The sequence below is a fragment of the Egretta garzetta genome, unplaced genomic scaffold, assembly GCF_000687185.1.
Source record: "Egretta garzetta isolate BGI_Z169 unplaced genomic scaffold, ASM68718v1 scaffold729, whole genome shotgun sequence".
In the NCBI taxonomy this organism is placed as follows: domain Eukaryota; kingdom Metazoa; phylum Chordata; class Aves; order Pelecaniformes; family Ardeidae; genus Egretta; species Egretta garzetta.
Window position 1 is genome coordinate 505,898 of NW_009260761.1, and position 9,728 is coordinate 515,625.

The following is a 9,728-nucleotide window of genomic DNA, read 5'->3' on the forward strand; positions in this document are numbered from 1 at the left end:
GGGGGGGATGCGAAAGCGCGCTGATGCTCTGATGCTTGGGATGCAGGGCTTCACCTATGGTGGGGTGGGGGGGTTGGCCAGTGGTCCTACCCGCTTCGGGGATGTACATCTCTGCCGAAAAGTCGTGCGTGGGCACGACGGAAGGAACGCATGGGCTGGGCGCCACGTGCCCCCTTGGCTGGCAGCAAAGCTGCTGGGCTGGGGTTGCTCCAGGTCCTGCTCAAGAAAACGCTCCGAGCTGGCGGTGGGATGCTGGGGAAGATCGCAGCAAGCGGTTCTTTCCGTTCCTGAGCAAACCAGCTGCTTTCACGCTGCCGAAAAGTCGTGCGTGGGCACGACGGAAGGAACGCATGGGCTGGGCGCCACGTGCCCCCTTGGCTGGCAGCAAAGCTGCTGGGCTGGGGTTGCTCCAGGTCCTGCTCAAGAAAACGCTCCGAGCTGGCGGTGGGATGCTGGGGAAGATCGCAGCAAGCGGTTCTTTCCGTTCCTGAGCAAACCAGCTGCTTTCACGGGGAACCTGGGCCAGGCAGGAACGCTGAGAGCTCCGTGTGGAGCCCTTTTGTGCTGTCCTCCCCACCCCTGGATTTAAATCTGAGCCTCTAAGTTAAATCTGAGCCTCTCACCCCTCCTAGGTGCTAATACTGCCCGACTACCAGCGCCTTGCTCTGTACTCACCGGTGCTCCCACTTGCCTCTCGGGAACAGGCTGTGGAACTGCGGGCTGTGTGGGAAGGCAGCGGTGGCCAAGCCCTGGGGCTGTGGGATCGCAGACAAGTGAGCCTGTATCCTTGAGCCCCGTAGATTTCCCCAGGGCTAGGGGCTGCAGGAGAAATTCGTGCAGCTGTTGGGCCACAGCTGGATGCGCTTCCCAGCTGCTCCCAAGCAGGAAGCAGCCCGACGGCCCCTCAGTTGCCTGTTGCGAGCCAACACAATTGAGGGACTTCTGTGAATGCCGACACGGGAAATCCCACTCCCCTCCTGCACCGCATCCCGGCTCGGCGGCATCGTTTCCGCTCGCCCGCCGCTGCGAGCTGCCAGACCGCCTCGGGCTCCCTTGAGCCTGCCTTCACTACAAAGCTATCTCAGAGGACGTGCGTAGGCCGGGATGCTTTTCTCTGGGGTTTACTGGTTGTTCCAGTGTGGCTCCGGGGCAGATAGAATCATAGAATCATAGAATCATAGAATCACTTTGGTTGGAAAAGACCTTTAAGATCATCAAGTCCAACCGTTAACCTAACCCTGCCATCCCACCACTAAACCCTGGCCCTAAGCACCTCATCTATCCTTCTTTTAAATCCCTCCAGGGATGGGGACTCGACCACCTCCCTAGGCAGCCCATTCCAGAGCCTGACAACCCTTTCGGTGAAGAAGTTTTTCCTAATGTCTAGCCTAAACCTGCCCTGGCGTAACTTCAAACCTTTCCCCCTCGTCCTATCGTCATAGGTAGGCTTGCCTTGGGTTGCCGAGAAGGTCTTCACAGAGCAGGGGCACTTTCCATGCGGCACCGAGGGCTGTAACATCGGCCCCGGATGATGGTTTGCAGAGTGGCTGCTCCCCCCTCAGCTAGCAGAGATGAGAGGCGAGGGCCTACGCTGTACCAGGCACCTGGAGCGAAGAGGATGAAGAAATTCACTCCAGCCTGGACCAGGAAATGTAGCGCCAGCACGTAGGGCAGTGTGGCACCTCCATCCCACAGTTGTCCCTCTTCTCCCTCCCCACGCTGTGTAATTAACTACTGGCATCTTTTCCCCATCGTGGCATCCTTGCTCTCATTATCTTGGGCTGGGAGGTATTAATGAGCCTCTTCCTCTTTGAAGATGAGCCAAGGGCTTTGTTCTTGCCCTGGCCTGACCTGTCTCCCTCCTTGTTGTGGTCTGGGGGGAAGCCAGGGCACAGAGGACAAGGTACCCGTTCACGCACTCCCGTGCTGCACCCTCCTCGCTCTGCCTGGCCCCACTCCCAGCTCCGCTGGCAGAGGCAGGGCTGGGGACCAGCCCGTCAGGCCAGAGGGAGCCCAGGGGCACCCATTTGCCCTGTCCAGATGGGAAGGCACAGGGCATGGGCTTTGGGAAGCCAACAAGTAGCCTCCGGTGCTTTCTCTAGGAGAGATGTCGCTCTTGGTTGTTTTCGTCCGAGCATAACATCCAGGTCCTTGGCAAGTGTTAAGGAAGCTGCAACACCCGCTCTTATCATCAGAGTGCTGTTTGCTTGCTGTCCTGGCCAGCTCAGTGCTGACCCCGCAGTGCAAACTCCGCTCACCGCCCCGCGCCTTCCTGAGCACCCCCCCCAGCGCCTTGCTCTGCCCTGCGGCTGGGGCTGCAGGACCACAGGCTCTCGAGGTCGCATCTCCATGCTAACTCATACCGGGCTGCCGGCAAGCTCAGGCTCAAAGCGCTGTGCGGAGTCGGCTACAGGCATTTGCAGCCGGGCAGGAGTCAGGGGTTTAACAGCCACGCAGCTATTAGGATTTGATTAAGCAGTGCGATAAAGACCTAAGTGCTTTCTAAGTTAACAGTACGCAAGACGTGGGATGGAGAAAGACGCGTGCAGAGTTGGGGTAGACCCTGGGTGGGTTTGGTTACATCAGGATGCGTGGTCCGAAGGGCCCCCGCTGCCCCCGGCTGAGGTTGCAGTGCAGCACTGCACCCCATCTCCCACTCCAGACCCCCCAGATTGGCTGTACATGGATGGGCTCTGGGGTCCCTGCGTGGGAGAGGAGCTGCGGTGCTGGGTGAGGAACACGTACGAGGGTTGTTGCTCCCATGAGATAAGGGAAGCTGTCGTGTGGGGATAGCGCTCGCCCTCTGTAACTTCATTGCTGGTGCTGGTGGTGTGAAGAACATCACTGTTGTGACATTTTGGTCTTGCTCCAGTTTGGAGCAGGCTTTTCCTTGGTCTCACCGATCCCTGAGAAAGGGGAGGCTCAAAGCACTGGGTGTGCGTGGCTGTCATGCACCATCTGGGCACAAATCTGAGAGCCTGGCACTCAGGGCGCAGTGCTCGAGGCTCTTTCAGCCTCTTCCTTAGGCTATGGGTGAGCACTGTCAGGCTTCATCTCCAGGAGACTGGGTTTTTTTGAGGCCAAAGGGGAGCAGAGACCTCTCGCCTGCCTGCCGGCTCATGCAGTAGAAGCCAGCAGGAAATTAGGCAGATTTCCGCAGAGCCTTCTTGCCTTCTTCCCACCACACCGCCGCCAGTAGGATTTGCTTGAGTTCATTTCCTTTAGGACTTGTCTGATGGGAAAGCCCCTCGCTGTGAAATTTCCAGCTGGAAATTCATGGATCAAACCGACCGGGAAGGCAGAGAGGGAGGAGGCAGGCGGGGGCTGGAGGTGGAGAAGAGCAAGGCTGGGAGGGATGCGGCTGGGTCGGGAGCGGCAGCAGGACCGGAGGCCACGTACCAAGGCTGAGTCACAGCAGCAGGACTGGGTCATCAGCCGTGTTGCGCCGAGGACAAGGCATCAACCTGAATGTGTACCAGTGTCCCCGGACTGCCACCGAAATGCCCCCAGCCTCCTGCAAGGCTGCTGGGAAGAGGGGCATCCCACCCGGGCCACCCCACTTGGCTTCTTCCGCTGCTGCCCATGCTGCGGCTCCGAGCGTGGTCCTCACCCCTGCCTGGGTCATCACGCCTAGCACAGCCACCCACCGATGCCGCGCAGGGACAGGGAGCTGATTACGCCTGTGGCCGAGGGTCGGCTCACCTGAAGGAGCTCAAAGATGGTGAGGGCTTTGGGGTGGGCAGCCCCGTTTGAGTTTTGCTAGAGGTTTCCTTGTGGGAAACCCTCGTGAGAGGAGCTCCTTCCTTTTAGGCTTGGGGCTTACCCCTGTGGAACAGCTCAGGGAGGCAGGAGGGACTGGTGGCACAGCTCCCTTCTTGGTCCCGGCCAGGGACTCATGGTTGAGGGAGCTGCCTGCCCTGCCTTCGACAGCCCTTGTCTTTTCCTGGCCTCAGGACCAAGGTGGAGGCAATTCCATGTTTTTGCCTGGGGTAGCCTCCCCTGGTGCTGTGGATGGGCTCCCTGATGGTATTTGCTCCAGACGGGACCTCTGCCGCCTCGGGGAGCCTGCTGCTGTGGGGAACATGTGGGGAGCACGGTGCTTTCAGCCCATCAGGGTTTGTGGGTGTTGGGCTGCGGCTGAGGGCGGCGGGGTTGGGTAGATCTCCCCGCTGTCCTGATGAGAGCAGGAGCGTTATCCATTAACCACGGGAGGAGGCAGACCAGCAGCAACAACAGCCAACCAAGCTATTAAGAAGCGATCCACCCTCCCTTGCAGCTTCTCCTTCCCGTCTTCACACCCGCTCCTCATGGCAGCACAAGGCCAGTGTGACTGCGTGGTGAATCACTCCAGGGGATCGATCTGCCGTGAGCACGTTCCCGAACGGGGCTGTTACCCCCGAGGCACTGGGTGCGGGGTGCCTGGGCGATGCGGGGCAGGAGCTGTGCCTCGCAGGGGGTCGAGGGAGCAGCCCTAGGACCCCAGCCTGAGCGCTGCAGCTGGGCTTGCTCCGAAAGACCAGCCTTTGACCAGAAACAACACCCACAGCAGTAAATTGCCTGGCCTTGTGTCGATAAAAAAACACAAGTCGCCCGCCATCAGCTGTCCTTCCTTTCCTTTCCCCGTGGCTGGGAAGGGGATGCTGCATGCCAGAAAGGGAAAGGCTGAGGGAGCTGGGTTTGTTCAGCCTGGAGAAGAGAAGACAGAGAGGGGACCTCATCAACACGTACAAATATCTCAAGTGTGGATGTCACGAGGGTGGAGCCAGACTCTTCTCAGTGGTGCCCAGCAACAGGACAAGGGGCAATGGGCACAAACTGAAACAGAAGAGGTTTCAGTTGAATATGAGGAAGAACTTCTTGACTCTGAGGGTGACGGAGCCCTGGCCCAGGCTGCCCAGGGGGGCTGTGGAGTCTCCTTCTCTGGAGATATTCAAAGCCCGCCTGGATGATGTCCTGTGCCCCCTGCTCTGGGTGAGCCTGCTTGAGCAGGGGGGTTGGTCTGGGTGATCTCCCGAGGTCCCTTCCAACCCCTGCCAGTCTGGGATTCTGTGATTGCTTCAGTAGGGGTCAGCCCCTGGGCTCCCTATCGCCGGGCATCGCCATGGGTGTGAATCAGCATCCCATCATGTTCAGGCGCTCGGGCAAGCTCCGTCGGGACACCGTGCTGGATGGCCAGCCCACTCTGACGGTGGCCGTGGTACCCCTGGGTCTCCCAGTGGGGAGTGTCATAGCTGCCCTTGTCTCCTCTGCTCCCCAAACGAACGAGGGGGAGGCTGGGATGCTGGTGGAGACTGCAAGCCGACGCCAACCTCTCTCCAAAGCACTGTTTCAGCATGAGCAGAGTGCTCAGGGGCTCCAGGTGGGGCTCTCCACGCCTACCTGAGGCATCCTTGAGGATGCTCATGGTCCCCGGCAGCCCAGGATCTTGTGGCTGTGGCACGCTGGGTGGTGGCTAGTTGCATGGGTGCAGCAGTGTCCGCAGGTTGGGATTTGGAGGGGATGTGACTTGCCCTTTCCTGACTTGCGGCCAGGCTTGTTGTTGCCAGTCATGAGGGAGAGTCTGTTTTGCCGGGGTTTGAGTAGACGCGGGGGTGAGCTTCCCACCTCCTGTTGGCAATCCCTGCCTGATCCTACTCACATAAAGGTTTTCCTGTTTGCTGCCAGTCAGCCAAAGCCAGTGCTGAGAGCAGGAGGTTTGGGCTCTGACTTACTCCCTCCGAAGGAGGTGTCCACCTCGAGCCTTGCTCTGGCTCCACATAGGAGACCTTAGTCCTGCCAGGGCGTTTGGAGAAGCTGAGTTGTTTAGGGAGGAGGGAAGGGGGTGCCAGAGGTGGCGTTTCCGCCCTGGGTGTTTACTCCAAGTCCTTTGCTTGCTCCACGCCACTGATGGCACGCTGCCACCTTGGCTTTCCATCCCTCGGTCCACAGACCGTGCGCTGCCCACACGGCCCTTGTGGCGCTGCCGCAGAGCGGGGGCATGGCAAGCCCGGCTCTCGGAAGGCAGCAGCTTCCTCTCAGCCTAATTTAAAATCAGCTGGGAAATGTGCAGGCATGTGTGGCTCCTGGAGTTCCCCCAGCTCCTAGGACCTGTGGGGGTGGCCTTGCCCTGCTGCTCGGAGCTGGCTGCAACTTTGGATGTGACTGGCTTTGGGCAGGGTCCACATGGGGGGGGAGCCGACCCAGCCAGGGCATCCATCCCTTGTCCCTCCTTTTGTTTCTGGGGATTGTGGGGTGCCCCTTGGCTGGAACAAAGGGTGTGTGGGGAGGTGTCAGACGTGTCCCATCTCCTGAAGCAGAGCTGCCCTGCCCCTGGCCAGCGTGAAATGGCTGCATTAGCCGCTGAAGCCCGTTCAGGGTTTGTGAGATGCTGCGGCTGGCCGAGCAGCGAGTGGGATCTTGGCAGGACTGGTGGCTGGCAGAGGGACCATGCGGGACCGTGGCGGGTGCCAAAGCCTGCTTGCCTTCCCCTTTCCCAGCAGGGCTGTGTACGTTTCATGCTAAAAGCAGCGGGCAGCCAGGGCCCCTGTTCCGGAGCTGGCCTACAAGGGAAAGGCCGCTTGGTCTGCGGGGACCCAAAATAGCCCTTGTATTTCTGGCCCGGCCATCGGGACAGCCGACATGCGGAGGACGGAGCCAACCTCAACCCACCGCAGGCCTGGCAGGGTTTGGCCCCCGCGCATCCGTCCCAGCTTTTGCCAAGGGGCTGCTGGTCAGCGGGGAGGAATCGCCCCTCCAAATTTGGGGAGCTGGGGAGGAGGTGACACCGGGGAGGAAGATCGTGTTGTTCTGGCTCTGGTTTCACTCCTCCACCCCCGTACGAAATTGGAAGCAGCTGTGCAGCCCGTACCAATCTCCAAAAAGCTGCTGAGTGGTGGCTGAATGTGCTCTGCCCCTCTGCCAGCCCCCGGCAACCCCTCCGCCGAGTCCCTTGGGTGCAGGGGCAAGGCGAGCTCCGTCCAGCCCCGGGGATGCTCTCCCACCTGCTTGGGGGGTTTGGGGAGCTCGGGGGGCTGGGGGCCACAGAGCTGGAAGGAGGGAGGTGAATGTGCCTCAGGGTGCGGGAGGCATCCGGGTGGCAGGAGGCTGCTGGGTGCAGATGCTCTCGCTGCTGCGTGACCGCCAGCTTTTCCTGCCCTTCCAGAAGCAGCCCTGTTTTGGGGACGAGCGGGTGACCCCAAGGCTCGGGCTCTCCTGGGGGAGAGGAGCAAGCCCCCGTGAAGTGTGGAGTGGCACTGGGGGTGATGGAGCATGTTTGGGGCTGAGCTGAGCCCTCCAAGCCTCCTCCGCCGGGGGCTCCGTGCATAGCGGGGGCTCCATACATTGCTTGGGGAAGGATTCAGATGGGCTTTTGAGCTTTCCAGTGATTTAATAGTCCCCCGTGCCTTGCCCCTCCCTGCAGGGCTGTTTTGAGGACCTGCCGGCTCCAATATACGCTGTCCCCATCCTTCTCCCCAGCCCCTCACCACGGGTTGCTCCATGCTCAGCTCCCTCGTGTCGTTCTTGGCCTGACTCCTTCCCAGGTCTGCCAGCTCTGAGCTCAGTCCTGGGGCCAGAAACATGAAGCAATGAAGGAGGATTCCTCTCCACTCTCCATCCCAGCACCCTGGGGGCCACTGGTGGGCCACCTGCAGTCCTGCTCTGCCCCTCCGGTACTGCTCCTTGAGCGGTGACCTCGGGGTAGCCACATGTTGCTGGTAGGTACGGCAGGGTATGGAGAAACTCTTCTTGCCCCTCTCTTTCATTCCCCATCCGTGGGACTCTCTCCCAGCCTGGCCCTCCTGGGTTTCCTCACGTGCATTCACGGAGTCCTTATCTTCAGACTTGTCTGGCCACAGGCTGTTTTGGTCTTGCCCCATCTTGCCATGTGCTTCCTCTTTATGGGTCTCACCTCCACTCCTTTCAGCTGCAGACGTGAGGGGGAAACGAGGACACGGTCCCGTAGGCTCAGCCCATCCCTCCGACGTGCTGTTGCCGCTGCTCAAGGTGCGGCCAGCCAAGATATCATCTGTACGGGTGGGGATTCCTCTTGAGCAAGCCCCAACATGACCTGGGGGAAGCTACTGAAGCAGAAGAGATACATCTGCCAGCCCTGCCTCAGGGGGGGGGGTCTTACCTAAGCGCTGCCCCAGCCCACCAGGGAGCTGCCCTCTTCCCACCCGGCTGGGTGGAAATGAGGAATGTTACCTGCCTGCAGGAGAGCCGGGCTGCGGGCAGGCAGGAGCCAGCACTGTGCCTTGTGCTGTGGGGTGGTTGGGATTGCCCCTGCCCTCCCTGCATGGCTGTCCTGGTACGTGGTGGCCTGTGCCACCAGCGCCCCAAGCCCCAGGCTCCTCCATGCAAGGAGGATCCGCTCCCAACTCGGAGCTGCCTCCGGCCGCTCCTTGTGCTCCCCGCTGATTTTCACACGAGTGGTGTCCGGTTGTTCTCCCCAGGGGTCCTGTAGGGTTCTCTCCATTGGGAAGCGGAAATGTGGCTTCCTGCCATTGTGCCTCTTCCCACTGTGGCCCCCCAGCTGACCCCGGGGGAGCACCCCTTCCCACAGCACCCCCACCCCCTCCACTGCCCCTGGGCAGAGCCAGGCAGCACCCCCAGGGGGCTCGGACCAGCCCCGCGGGCATGGGCTGCAGGGGATGCCGGGCGAGGATGAAGATCTGGGGGAAGGCTTTGCTGGGCTCTCCCCCAACCCATAGCTGTCCCATGGGAAGCCATGGCCAGGTGGCACGAGCTTGGTGTCAGCTTCTGTGCCTGCCCATAGTAGGTCATTCCCCCTTCCCCTTCACCTCCAGGCAGTCCCTGGAGGTGCTGAGAGCTGCCTGGAGGCACCATCCAGGTCCTGGAGGTGGTTTCTGCCTGGTTTTGGAGGTTTCTGCAGCTGCATTCAGTGACGCCCTGAGCAAATCCCTCCCTCCACCCTTGGGAGAAAGGCTCTTTATTTTTCTAAATTTCCAACAAATGGGGCTCAAACCTAGCCCTGGAAAAAACAGGCCTCCTTCTCCAGCATGCTGAGAAGCAGGTCTGGGTTGTGGCTTTTTTAGCTCCTGCCCCCCCGGGCGCTGTATCTCCTCCTGCACCCCCAAACCACCAGCCTTGGATCAAGTGACTTGCTCCAACATTCGCGGAGCTTTTCCTGCTTCTCCCAAGGCTGCACCATCCCCACAGTCCTGTGGCCTGTGGTGGCAAGGTTCTGGGACCAGCCTGACCCTCTGGTAAGCTTCTTGCTGTGACATTAAAATGTCTCCCTGCAGTGTTTGATGGGACGCTGAGCACATGCACCCATCTCCGCTCCGGGGGGTTGCATGGGTGCCTGGAGGGGTTTTCTCTGGCTTGGGGACCAGGCATGTCTGGGCTTGGGAACTCACCATGTGCTGGGGAGAGAGGTGTGTGTGTTCATCATGGGGCTGCCATCGCTAGGGACCCCTTGTTGGTATCTGGCCAGTGATGTGTCAGGGCTGGAAACCCACTCAGCAGCCCCCGTGGGGAGGTGGATGCCCACAGCTTCGTGGGACTCCGTGTTGGGTGGAAGAATCCCAGCTGTGTTGCCTGGAGGAGTTTTATGGCTGGCTCTGCCCCATCACTGCCTGCTTCCCTCTCCCTGGTGGGAAGCTCTTCCAGGGACAGTGCAAGAGTCCCACCGGGCCCTGGAGAATTTGGCGTCCAGCCAGGTTGCTTTACCTGCCTGAGCAAGGGCCCCCCGGGGCGGCGCTCCGGGCCTCTTGGACCTGCCACAT

General features: G+C 60.6%; 2 protein-coding genes across 2 annotated transcripts in view; both read left to right on the top strand.

Annotated features, from left to right (window-relative positions):
* Positions 1 to 7,787: 7,787 nt before the first annotated feature.
* HSP90AB1 (heat shock protein 90 alpha family class B member 1) overlaps positions 7,788 to 9,728 on the top strand; it is a 26,329-nt gene continuing 24,388 nt past the window's right edge. The window contains exon 1 of the mRNA XM_009646050.2: positions 7,788 to 7,792. The gene's annotated coding sequence lies outside the window, so the exon portion shown is untranslated. The remainder of the gene's footprint in view (positions 7,793 to 9,728) is intronic.
* Positions 9,053 to 9,728, top strand: part of SLC29A1 (solute carrier family 29 member 1 (Augustine blood group)) — a 16,216-nt gene continuing 15,540 nt past the window's right edge. The window contains exon 1 of the mRNA XM_035901460.1: positions 9,053 to 9,206. The gene's annotated coding sequence lies outside the window, so the exon portion shown is untranslated. The remainder of the gene's footprint in view (positions 9,207 to 9,728) is intronic.